At 37.2% G+C, this 13,630-nt stretch overlaps 2 long non-coding RNA genes across 2 annotated transcripts; both read right to left on the reverse strand.

The window, feature by feature from the left end:
* Positions 1-3,769: 3,769 nt before the first annotated feature.
* On the reverse strand, positions 3,770-5,633 carry LOC133319879 (uncharacterized). Its single transcript, XR_009753349.1, has 4 exons — positions 5,579-5,633; positions 4,759-4,815; positions 4,003-4,223; positions 3,770-3,892 (listed from the first exon to the last, which is right to left on the reverse strand). It is a non-coding gene; the product is annotated as an uncharacterized LOC133319879 (long non-coding RNA).
* A 5,714-nt stretch (positions 5,634-11,347) lies between these two features.
* On the reverse strand, positions 11,348-13,630 carry LOC133319877 (uncharacterized). The gene is made up of 4 exons (XR_009753348.1): positions 13,400-13,630; positions 12,539-12,592; positions 11,659-11,849; positions 11,348-11,547 (listed from the first exon to the last, which is right to left on the reverse strand). It is a non-coding gene; the product is annotated as an uncharacterized LOC133319877 (long non-coding RNA).

Here is a 13,630-nt window from a genome sequence, read left to right on the forward strand (position 1 = left end):
TCTTAAGAATATAAATTGTTTGCATTCCCTTGTATTGTCTCCGAAATGATCATTACAGTGGAATTCTGTTGTCGGAGGTCATCGACCAGGTTCCAATAAAACTTATCTCTTCATATTATTACATGATTGACTGAATATTTCTTGTGGTATCTCAATTTGCTTGTCATTTTTTATCCATACATTAGTTGGCTGTTTATAATAACAAAGGAATAGACATTTACTTTATATAAGGAAAATGTTTTATTTATACAATAACATATTTAGTTAATGTATATGTTAAAAGGCTTGGTTTGGAAGAAATCCAGAGGAAATATTTCAGGAGTGCATTGTATGTAGTGAATGTAGAGGGTAGTTGAACATTTTTTAAATAAAACAAAATTTTACTTTTGGTGTAAAAGTATTTTGTGTTGTATTGAAATGACAAAAACAGAAACTATAAGAAGGTCTGTTTATTCACAATTTTCTTTCACGATTTTTTTTTACAAAACGATTAATGAATTATACAGAAAATATAATTTGATGGAACATTAATAACTTAACAAACGTATTTTGAATCTAAGATTAATATTCGCTTATTGTTGGTCACGTTTTTAATGAATATCAAATTGGTAATAAAATGAAATAATACACGCGACTTGTTAGTCAGTGGGATAAACGAAGACTCTACAAGAAGCGGAAACTAGTGAGAAGTAAACCTTAAAAATAAGAAGCCCCACGCATTAAGGGGCACGCGTGAGGCGATAAACAGAGTCGTCATAGAGCAAAAATGTTTTATGTTATTAATGAAAAGAGCTGCTAATCTTACACTGCCAGGCCGATACTAAACATAAAGCTAAGAACCGCCTCAACAAAAATGGCTTTTAAATGAACACACAGCCATCGAAGTCGGTCCATCGGTGTGCGAGATACGAGACTACACACAGATATCGAAGTCAAAACTTATCACAATCTTCTTTTTGAATCGGGGTTGTGAAAGAAAACGAGCTGACATCACGAAAAGCAAACCATCCCGTCGAGGCCAGTCCTACCAGCAGGTCCCGAACAATTGATTGAAGGGACGGAATCGGCACGCCTCGGACCTTAGTTTCAGCGTGAAAATAAACTTTTTGGACGTCACCCGGTAGCCTAAGCCATCGCCTCACAGCACCCCGGATTTGCACATCGAGCATTCTAAGCCTATCATCCGATATCGTTCCTGGCACAAGACCGTGTAGGAATTTAGGGATGAGGGCTCCTCACAATTTCAAGCCGCTGTTGAGGCTCGAGTGGTGCCTCCGAGATGTTGTCGAGGACACGTCCCACCTGATGCTCAATGTTCGCCGATCCGGACGTCTCAAAATCCACTCCCAGGTAGCGCCAACGTTCGACACAAGACACCTGCCGGAGCTTGTACCTACCGACCTTGAAGGTCTTCTCGGTAAGGTAGTGGTGTTTCTTGTGATGCCCGTCGGGCACCATCGAGAGAACGGAGCTCTTACCCAGATTGATCCGGAGACCCATCATTTCGCCGACCCTTACAACCGTGTCAACAGATTCCTGCATCCCCAGCTTTGAGACTGCAAGCAGGACTAGGTCATCGGCATAGGCTAGAGCTGAGATCATCTCATTTTCCAGCCTGTGCCGACACCCTTTGGAAGGGACGCTAGAACAACATCCATGACAAGGTTGAACAGTATAGGCGACAACGGGTCCCCTTGGCGGACACCTTTGGCCACTTTTGCAGGTAAGCCTCTCTTACCTTTGACAACGATTGTGGTCGTTGCCTTCTGGTAAAGAGATGCTATAGTCACAGAATGCCTCAGGCAGCCCTCTAGCTCCAAGAATCTTCACCAGCGCCTCGTGAGACACTGTGTCGAATGCTTGGGAGAACCGCCACATGGCATTCGCGCAACTTTTTCCTGCTATCTCCTAACACCGCATCCAGCACGGTCGTATTTTCCAACGTTCCGTCGGAGTTAATGAAGCCGCGCTGGCGGATGTCAGGGGGACAACAAGCAAGTAGTCTATGTGCGAGGATGCCGTGCATGTGCCTCAGGGGCACAGACGCGATTGTAATCGGTCTGTACTCCGCTGGGTTTGCTGGGGCATCCTTTTTCGGTACAAAGACTGTCCTGCATTGTTGCAGTGCCTCAGGTACGCCATGTATCAACCATTCGTTGAAGAATTCCGCCTTGACGTACGCGCGGAACTGCACACCAGTCTTCCGAACTGATACCGTCCGGGCCTGGCGCCGTTTGTCCTTTGGGCTTGTAAATTCACCTTCTCGGAGGTAAAAGGCACCCACAGTCCGGTGAAGTTACGAGAGCCCCCGTACTGCTCTGATCGCTCGAGAGCGCGTAGAGCTTCCGGTGTAGGCCCCGGGGCGTCCGACGGTGCCTCGAGAATAGGGCGCCAAAAGGCTTCCAGCTCCTCGAGATCGTGGGACACTACCCGGCACTCGCCTCCTATCACCTCATCTGCTGCCCGTTTGGGACATTTTCTGAAAAGTTCCTGTATCCTAGCGTATTCTCTTCGACGAAGTAATTGTTTCGAAACAGGTGCATAATCGTCAAGTCCATTATTCGATTTGCGATGCCGCCTCGGAATCCTTCTCTTCGGCCCGTCGCAGCACACTCGAGCTTTGGCCCTCTGCAAGAGTTCCGAAAGCACTCGTGCCGCGTCGGAGCTGATCCGAGTATGTATTCGGGATGGTTCATTAGCCGGAGTAGCGACTTCAGGGCTTCCCAGTGTCACGACCGGTGGCTGCGCGTCCAGAGTCGGGTTGGTTCGCGAACCCCTCCTCTAGCAAGGGACCAGCTCCGGTAGTGTACTTTCCTCGAGGATGGTTTGCACCAACCTCTTGTATTTCACACTCCGTCGCTGACATTGTCTCCAGCGTCCTATGGAGCTGCGGCAGTTTAGCGACAAGGTTTACGTTCGTAAACTTTCCTTCCTCTTTCGTCATCTGCGCCTCGGTACGTGCCAACAGGAGAAGCCCCTCTTCACTCCACCTGCGCTTCACCATATTGGGAGCGGCGTCGGTATATGCCTCTACGGGATTTGCCTTTCGTTTACGGATGCCCAATCCCGCTTTTGATATAAAGGACAAAACCAGTCGACGCCCCCAGCGCTCCCGCCGGGGACTCCGGGTTCTGCCTCTGGACAGGAATTGACCATGCTCCCCGACTCCCGTGGAAGGTCGGGGTGGCCCGAAATATTCTTATTCTGTTCCATTGCAATTTGCAAGTCAGTACTGCTATGTGGAAGGGCCGCAAAATCTAGCACCTGGCAGTTTAAGAGATCGCTGGCAACGAACGTCATTACTCTTTACTTCACATCGAGCACAGAACACGGATGAAAAAAATGAAACGAACATAAACATGGCGCAAAGACAATTGACTTGTTACAAACACAATATTATAATAATAAAAAAAATTACAAAAACTGAACAGACGGTATCAGCGCACGAGGTTATGTTATAAAAGTTCCGGTTTCATTAAAAATATTTTAAATAACATAAAAATATATATGTGCAGTCCAAAAATATTGGGACTATTCATTAGATTTAACTGTAAGAGGAGACTCCTCGTGTAAAATATATCAAAAGCTATTATTTTGATTCAAATATATGTCACAAAAATATATAAAATAATTATAAAACGTCAATTACTATGTAATAAAATTAAAAATATGAATGAATGTAAACTTAACAAGTTAAATTAAAACTCCTCAAAATTTTACATCAGGTATAACAAAACGCAACCTCTACGCAGAAGGTAGATTGATAACTTTGGATCGTAGGCGCCTCGTATAATTCCTCGTTACCTAACAAGCGTCTGCTCGTCTTTGCACGCGTAGCTTACATTTCATATTGGCGGCAGGAGATCATCAAACCGATAAGGTGCTGTTCATTCTGAAAATAAAATAATATATATATATATACTTTGAGACATTCACTTTCGTCTGTAAACAAACCATCTAATCGCGTCACGTGAGCTGTCAATTAGTTTTTTATATTTTTACCTGTTTTCTAAACATTTCACCCGCGCTACGCTCCTGTTAAGTAGAAAGCCAATAATTCTTCTTTGATTAATGTTTTCTTTAACATTCTATGAAGCTTTTTATCATATATCATTTGAAATTGGCATAAAAGTGATTGTGACTGCGAAGAGATAGGTAGTCGACTGCAAGGGACGACCAGAATGAGCAGCTCTCGAACCTCGGGGACACAAGCATGGATTCCACTGAAGAAACAATTAATTTGTTAAATATATATATAAATTAAGCAACAGCCAGCGACATCTATCGCCTGTGTAACGTAACTTTGCACTGCTAACAACTGATTTTGTCTTATAAACGTACTGAAAATGTAATAATACTACATAAAAGGAGTTCTTATATGAACAGACACGAAAAACACATTTTCGTCATGATAATATTAGCGGAAGTCGTTTAATCGCGTACAAAATATACACACTTTAATTAAAATAAAATTAATTTATGCATCCATTTAAGCACAACTTTTGGGATAAAATTCTCTAGGAATATAAAATTTTACTTCATCAAATTTCAAACACATCATTCATTATTCATCTTAATCGTTAATTTTTGTTTGAGAAAAATTGTCAACAATTTTTTTTTTTAAACTAACAGCTAATATTAATGATGTCACAAAAAAGTGTATAAATAGAAAAACAAAAAGTGTGTCGAAAATCGAAATAAATAAACATTTGATTTAATAAAAAATGCCAAGTCAAAACAACGACAAGAAAACCTTACCTTGGGACTCCATAGATGGCGCTTTAAATAATATTCGAAAATTCTCGTAAGCACCACCTGTTCAAATTAGAAAGCATTTTTTAAAATAAAAATATAAGTAAGCGTAAAATGAGAAAAATAATAAGATCATTCAACTGAGTAATAAATACTAATGTACTATGTAAACTATCTGTCTGTTTTAAATCTTCTTTGGTGTCTCAAGAAAATCTGACAAATACTTTAATTCTTAACTAAAATAATAAACTTTCATACAATATAACTTAAATATGAGTTGGGTGAAGACAATTAATAAGGCAGTGAGTTATAACCCTAACTGTAATAATTATCGAACTACCCGCAACATATTATATAGTAGTATTATAAAACTGGATTATATTTTCTCCACTATTCTGTTACAATGTCAAGTCCTGTACATTAATTAAATTCCCGGTAATCACAGAGACCGCCGGCCACGCGACCGGCTTGGCAATAAGGAAATAATGTCAACCAAAACCTACTAATTACATCTCAGAATTCTCCTCTTTGTGGTAATTTGATATAAAGGGTTCATTGTTGAAGGGCGTTATAACAAATGGTTTTATTTTGAAAGTAATAACATGCTCGGGAATATACAATATTTAATGAAATACGTTTCCCAACAAGTCTCCAAGAGATTTGAAATCGGTCCGTTTATAGTGACGGTTCAAAATTATTCGGATGTTTTTAAAAATACTGTGAAATAAAATGGAATGTTTATCGCGTTTAATCGATAACTGTAATTGAAATAGCCAATTAATGAAATAACTAGATTTTCAAAGATTTTTCTTAATTTGCAACTCACCGTGTCTGACGTCCTGTTCACAATCCACAGTGTCGGTACGCGGCAGACTGATGAGCTAGTGTTGTAGTTAATATTACCTCGTGACCGTAAAATAACCATAAAGAATATTAATTTGTATTATTATGAATATTTTTGACAAGGAGAATATATATATTTAAATAAAGTTACTTTTTTATTTGGGTTCCGAAAATTTTATTATTTATTTATTTTTACTTATTCTCCTGGAATGCAAAAGGTGTACTGATAATTTATAGGACCAGGAATAGTGCAAGTCCGCTAAACGTCACTAGGACTTTGAAGGTAATTTTTTCACAATTAGTAATAAATTAAACTCATAAATAATAACTTTTTGCAGCTCTTTGTGTTGCCAACATAAAATTATTAAATCTAGATATTGAAGAGATACTCAATACAAGTTGTTATTGATTATAACACATTCTATATTTGTTAATATTATTTATTGTAATGTTGCACAACCTGCATTAACTTAGTACTGGGATAAATAGATGTCGATTTGTATTTCGAAAGTATAAATACTGGCTTCAATTATTTTTATGGTATTACTAAAATAACTAATGAATAAAAATCATAAGATTTTGAATTTACATCACAACCGTAATCCGCTGGTTCGGACCGAATGATTTTAATGGTTTAATTGGAGTTATCTATGGACGGGACGGAGACTGAGTGAGTGGCAACACTAACTTCAAAGACGGTAGGTCGGTTAGATATATAAGTTACTTTACCAACTGTAGTTTCTGATAACCGTTACACAGTTCTCCGGTCAACAATTTCTACAGTCCATCGATGGATTAATTGCCTTTATGAGTTTCAGCTTGGTTTCTAAATACTATCTTCCTAACAACTCCATCTACTGCCAAAGAGCTTAAGCTAACTTAACATCGCCATCTAACGTCAAGAAGGTTCTTTTGTTTAACATTGTCATCTATTGTCGAAAAGCTTAATTTTGTTTAACATTCCCATCTATTGTTGAAAAGATTAAGTTTTCCATGAGAACGCCATCTATTATCAGAAAGCCTAAGTTTGCTTTACAGCACCATCTATTGTCAAAAGCTTAATTTTAACAACGCCATCTATTGCCGAAAGAATTCTTTTATTTGCCTTGCCATCTCTTGTCCAGAAGCCATAGATTTTTATAAACACCATCTATTGTGAAGAGACCTGGTTGTCATCGCCCTCTGTTGTCCAGAGGCTTTATTGTAGTTTAACAGCTCTATCTATTGTCAGATGTTTTCCTTATATTGTTTTCTATTTACCTTTTCTTAAAAAAGACCTTTGCCGTATTATTTGTATATATATATAAAAAACGGCATATAATATCATCAGTAGGGCAATTTGAAGAGGACTCATCGATAAAATTTATAGTTTATCACGATTAAAAGAAATTCTTTTGGTATTTTTTTTCATTTTAGTTGGTTATTATTTCTTTATTGACAAAACTAGGTTGCAATACTTTAGTGTTTGGGCATTAATATTTCTCAATTCTCTTAGATCTTCTTGTCATTTGTTCGGGGTAGTAAATAAGTTTAGACTTCAAAGAATATTCTTAATTCCTTACTAAGATTACTTATAGACAGTATGATACAGCAATATAATGAATATCCCATAATTTTAGCAGTTATATGTCAAGAAATCAAACTTTGGCACTTGTATTTTTTGTTTTTTACAAGGCTTTAATAAAAATAAATTAATTCTTTTAGCCATGTAACCCAAAACAAATATTTGATTATTTTGAAATTAATGATATGGAAATTGCATAATTTATTAAAATGGTAACGAGTAAATATTTAAGAGAATTTAAATAATCTTAATAAACTAACAATAACCTCTAGAAGGGGCATTACTTTTGGCTTAGTTGTACAAGAGTTAAGACACTTTATTTTATTTTAACAGCTCTTATCTATTGTAGTGTTTTCCTAATAATATAATTGTTTCCTTAAATAAAACATATCCTCACAATAAACAATCAGGACGCCAACCCCTGCCTACTCTCTCATGAAAAGCATTAGAGTTGAATGTATGTAAAAAAGGTATGTATATTCAATTATTTACTCAATTTAGGAAAGCTTGTTTTTGTAGGACGTAAAGTAAACTGAATTATATATAGTAAAAACGATGTAATAATGTTTCAAACTCCCAATGAGATTTTAGGTCAATAAAATTATAGTTTTTTTTAAATTCATTAAATTTATATAATACAATGAAATTAAAAGAAAGAAACAACAAAAAAAGATAATTATGGGTCATTCATTAATATTTACAATATTTTTATAAATCTGCTTAATATGAAACACAAAAAAATCATAAATTCATGTAACAATAATGGAACTTCATTTGTCTTGTTTCGTCACTAACACCGGGGGAAGTTCTATCCTTATATAAATAACTATTGATTCTTTAATACACACACGTCTTTTTTGTCAACATATCAAATGAGAAATCCTTTGAAGAACAGTGAAGTAATGAAATAATAACACTATCATTAAAAACAAAACCGCTAACCCGAGGTGATTTAATATAATACAAGTTAGTGGAACGTGCAAGGTCGAGTCAGATTGCTACTTGCTAGGTTTGGAAGCAGGTTGTTGCCATTTTTACATTTATCTTTAGGACTCAGAAACCTTACGAAGATGTCCGAATGTTACGAAGATTACCTTATTAAGTCTTTGTTTAAAATTGCCTATTTTATAAAGTGTGTCATCTTAAAAGAACCAAATGTAGTTTTCATGGTTCTCTCTCTCTGCCTGGCTCGGGGCTTTCTCTAATTTTGCCTCCTCTCGACAGAGGGCGGAGACGACCACTGGTCAGCCCATCAGGACTACACTTCCAATGTTGGGCCTTTGTGAAGACTCCATGCTCTTCTGGAGACAACTGTGTCCTTTTCTCTGTAATGCAACTGTCGCTGCGTTGTCTCGCTAGTGTGTGAGATAGTCTATTAAAAACCCATGGAACTACCATACTCTAAGTAGCCACAATTATCACTATTAATAATTAATCAACATATAAAACAGGGAACAAATAGATAGAAAGTGGACTACTTCCTGTTGGTCCAGAACCACACAAGCACTAAAACACGTGTAGTGCTAAAGTTTTACAAATTAAAAGTTACTTAAATATAAGATAAAACAAACAGATGAGTTGTTTAAAGTAATGGATAAAAACTAAAACTCTTAACTTGGTAGAAATTAAGAAAAGTAAGAAAAGAAATAACAAAAGTGGAGGAAACTTGAAGATAATAGAACTTATAAGCAAGGCACACGACCGAAGAGGACGAAGGGGGCAGCTGGAATCTCGTTAATCCGTTAACGCACGACACTAATTATATTTCCTGACCTTCCTCCAACCAACCGCAAAATGATTAGCGCCATCGTAACGGCAGAACACTTTCAAATCCCTATCTCCCTTTAATGAAGAAGGTGCTCCAAGATTGTGTAGGTCGTCATCAGAATTGGTACGCGAGATATACTCATAGGGAACTTTGCTCACGTCCTAAGATCAATTAGTACGTTTGTAAGGTCTCGCACCACGAGGATCCTGCAGCAACCTCAGTCCACAGGATTTTAGAGATTCCACCCGAAGTCGCCGAAGAGATGGCGGTCATTTGGTTGAACCTTGTCCAGTTCATGTGGCTTCCCCTTAGTACAAGGCATGGAATCAGTTCGAACACCGGATTTGCCAAACCCAGGAGCGATTTCATTTCCCTTGCGGAAGCACCGCTCCATACACCTCGGGAGGAGAGGGTACATGAGGTCGAGCGAACACACAATGGGCTTGATAGTCCCAGTCTACCTGCAACCAACTCGACTAGCTCCTCGTGGCTTCCGTATTTGCTACGTTTAGCCCGGTGAGCAACATCGAGCGGTAGCTGTCCGGAGACTATTTGTGCGTCCACTATGACTCCGACGCCATCTCTACAGGCAATGATGTCGGGTTCCGACGACCTATGGAGGTCCTGAACTTAGGACCCTTATAGACAGTCCACCCTTTTCGGGTCATCGACAGTGCAACGGACCTGACGACACAATCATGGCGTTCGATGCGTGCGCCGTGCGTTCTGAAGCACTGCTGAATGGTGTGAGCCGTCGTCTCTCCGACGTCCTCTCCATACCCGGACTCGGGAGGGGAGGGCGTTTATATAGCAGTGAACGAACTGCAGGAAGTCCCATTCACTTAACTGCCTTCTTCGCTCTCTCAACCACTTTGCGGAAGAGGGATTCGGGAATGACTCACTAAGCTAGTATCATTCCGTGGAATCGTGCAGTGCCTCCATTCCTGCGACTTTTGGTGAACTTTCCCAACGTCTTATAAGCCCAGCTTAATTTTTTAAGTATCCGTTCTGATCTGAGGGCGGCTTTATCAACAGACCATCTCGACCAAACTACTGAACTACTAGGACCTCCACAATATGCGTTCGGTCGTCCACGAACGATATAGTCCTATAATCGTAGGCGAGGCAGGGAAGTACAGAGACAACCGATCGGTGTGTAAACAAAAACCATCAGCAGAAGAACTCGCCAAGAATGCAGCCCCTCCATTTAAGGGGAGGCAAGAGTGTGATCGATGTGTCAATTGAATACTATGTGTATAACAGGAGACAATCTAATGTTTCTTTACGGTGCTGTACATCGTCTCATAGATAGTGTATAACCCTAAGCCCTTCTCATTCAGATGCTGATGGCTTCTCCCAGTACTTGCATTGTTCCAAATGTCGAGGAACCGGTTTACATCAGCGACAACCTCGAAGCAGTTCCTCACATCCTGCTAAAATTCCCGGAATTGCATCTTAAAGGAGTCAAATTAGAAAAAAAAACAATAACATCCTTGAAGTCGACACATTACACACGACGAGAAGATCGAAAGGATCTTAGCTATTTATTGATTATTGTTAATAGTAGTAAGAAGGATGTATAACAGATGTAATATATAAAATACATAAGCGAAAAACTGAGATGAGCAAGAAGCGAATGTTACATTAGTAATAAATATAATTGTAGGTTTGCAAAAGTACACAGAATAGATAAGAAAGATAGATGTGAAATAAGAATAGTATCTTAATATATTATGTATCAATATAGTATAATACTGATAGCTTTAAATTTTTTAAAAATTAAATCCATAAAAAAGAGCTCAAGAGGAGAAAAACAAGAGGAAAAGTGTGCGATGGAAGGTGCTTTTTAAATAAATGTACTTTTATATCACCTAGTAGGCTAAGGAATTTTCTCATTATCATCTTGTCACGTTAAGCATCCTGAGCCAGTCTTCCGATATTATTCCAAAGTCTATACACAAGACTCCGGCCGCATCTCATAGCTAACGGTCTTAAAGGTACTTTCTTTTAGGTAGGAGTGTTTCTTGTAACACCCGTGAAGCACCATCGAAAGGACAAAACATTTATCCTTGCATCACGACCTTTGGTCCTGCAAGCAGAACTAGCTTTTCAGACGTAGACTAGAGCTGGGAGTCGCCCACGCTTTCACACGGTCCGGTTTCCGTAGAATCCACGCACGTGGCTGCTGGGGGGAACCTCACCCATAGCCAACACCTGGCTCACGCTCTCAACGGGTGCAGTGAGGGACAACGTTATAACAGACACCTCTTAATATAAAGTTAATGAAACATAATAAAATTCATTCCTTTCGTTGAAATCAAATTGACAAAAATATAGAAAGCAACAAAAAACATAAATTATTTTGCAACAAACGTAACAACTTAAACGATCATATTGACCTTTTAAAGTAAATTCTGAAACATTCTCACAAATTCTACATGTAAAGAATTAAACATTAAGAAGGACTAGGAACACAGGACATCCTTCAGAAACAAGATTCTTTAATATTAGATTTAGAATATCTTTTTTAATACATTGTAATAAACACGACGTCTCCATGACAAACAAATCTTATACTTGCAATACAAAATCATGACAGCTATGAGGAGCTGCGTTCGTTCTGAAATAGCAAAAAAAAACACTTTGAGAGATGCATTTTTTAAATATTTTGTTACATTTTAGTCAATAGATACTTAACGTTTGGATTAGCTCTCAAATGAACTATTTTTACCTGTTTTCCAACCTTTCAACTGGTACTGTGCTCCCGTTGTGCAGAAAGCCAATAATTCAAAGGTTTCTTATCATATATCATTTTACATTTTCATTAAGTTTATTGACGCCAAAGAAACGAGTAGTCTGCTCGATGATGGGACGACCAGCTCTTGAGGGTCTTCAACCTCGTGGACGTCAGAATTGATTTCACTGAAGAAACAAATGAGTTTATAATAATAACTGGCAACGAATATTCGGTTCTGTTCGGTATTCGGCCTATTCGGCTGCTTAAATTATATTCGGCCAAATACCGGATACTTAAGTAGCATATCTGGTTGTAGGGAGATATTTTTTTAAATAAAAAAAAATAAACCGTTTTATTACGTTTATATTCATCTCTACATTACTTTTATAATCATTGGTACACAACAAGGAATAAACCAGCCCAGCTTTAGAAAAAGACTCGCTAAGGGTCTGGCGTAAGCACATTAAAGCAAAAGAGCGCGAAACAAACAGGCCGGTACAAATTTTGGCGCTAAAATCTGGGCGAATACTTTTGACTATTCTGCGGCTATTTAGGGGGCTTAACGAATATTCGTTATACAGCCGTAACGTTATAACGTTGCAAGCTTAAATTAGGTGTGTGTTCTAGCCAACAGCTAGCGACATCTATCCGCTGTTATGTGTTACTTTAAACAATATACAACTGATATGAGATGTGCCACGGTAAATATATTTATGGATATTTTTTTTAAATAAACAACAACTAATTTGTTTACTGTTAACTCACTAATTTCATTTCGCACAAATGTATGATAAGTAGAAAAACAAAAGTATGTAGAAGTCAAGAAACATTCAATAAAAAATTCAAATACAAGATTACAATAAGAAAACCTTACCTCAGAACTCCATAGATGGCGTTGTAAATATTTTCCAAAATTCGTGACCATCACCTGTTGAAATAAAAAAGCATTTGTTTGAAATAATTTAAAAAAAAAGCTTAAAATGAGGAAAATGTAAAAAAATAAAAAACGTCTAGTTGAGTACAAAATGTATTTATTTAGATTCTCAGTCAAAAAAAAATACTTTATAAGTATGTATATAAAATATATTTCTGTTATAAGAACAGGTATATTCATCACATGGAATGAAAATTTTTATTGTGTTTTATTGAATATGATAATGCAATTGAGTAATAAACGTCTAATGATGTTTTTAATTGTAACTATGTGTCTGTTTTAAAGCTTGTTTTGTCTCTTATGAGGGTTTAAAGTATATTTTACTTCCAGCGAGTATAACTTAATATATCCTTAATACAATATAACTTTAAAAAAATTAAAAGATAGTTACGTAAAGAAAGACGCAAAGAAATGATGACAATATTATTAACTATAATAAATTACAGAAATCCAGACCAGATATAATGATTTGATCAATATCAAACTACCCACCATAATATATTATACAGCTAAGAAACGAACGCCGCCCGACTGATTTAACATTGAAGACGGGCGATAAGAAAATAATATCAAGCAAAAATTACTAAATTACAGCTCAGAATTTAACTTCTTTATGTTAAATTGATGTAAAGTCGTCTTTACTGGAGGGCATCGCAACAAATGGTTTTCTTTTGAAAGCAATAACATGTTCACGATTATTAAATAACGTTATAATTAATCTACCATTTGATTGATTTAATTTAAAGAATACATTATATACAATGATCTCCTAATGTAATACTCAGTCACGTACGTACTCACCAGGTCTTTAGAAGATTTAAAATGTGTCCGTTTATATCGACAGTTCTAAATTATTCGTAAAGTACTTTGATCACTACCGTGAAATAAAATTTAGCGTGAATTATCAATTACTGATATTGGAAAAGCTAAGCAAACACAAATAACTACATTATTAAGAATATTAGTAAAGATTTTTTCCGATTTGCAACTCGTCACGTTTAACAACGACAATGTCGACGAGCTAATGTTGTA

This window comes from Danaus plexippus, chromosome 31 (genome assembly GCF_018135715.1).
Source record: "Danaus plexippus chromosome 31, MEX_DaPlex, whole genome shotgun sequence".
NCBI classification, from domain to species: Eukaryota; Metazoa; Arthropoda; class Insecta; order Lepidoptera; family Nymphalidae; genus Danaus; species Danaus plexippus.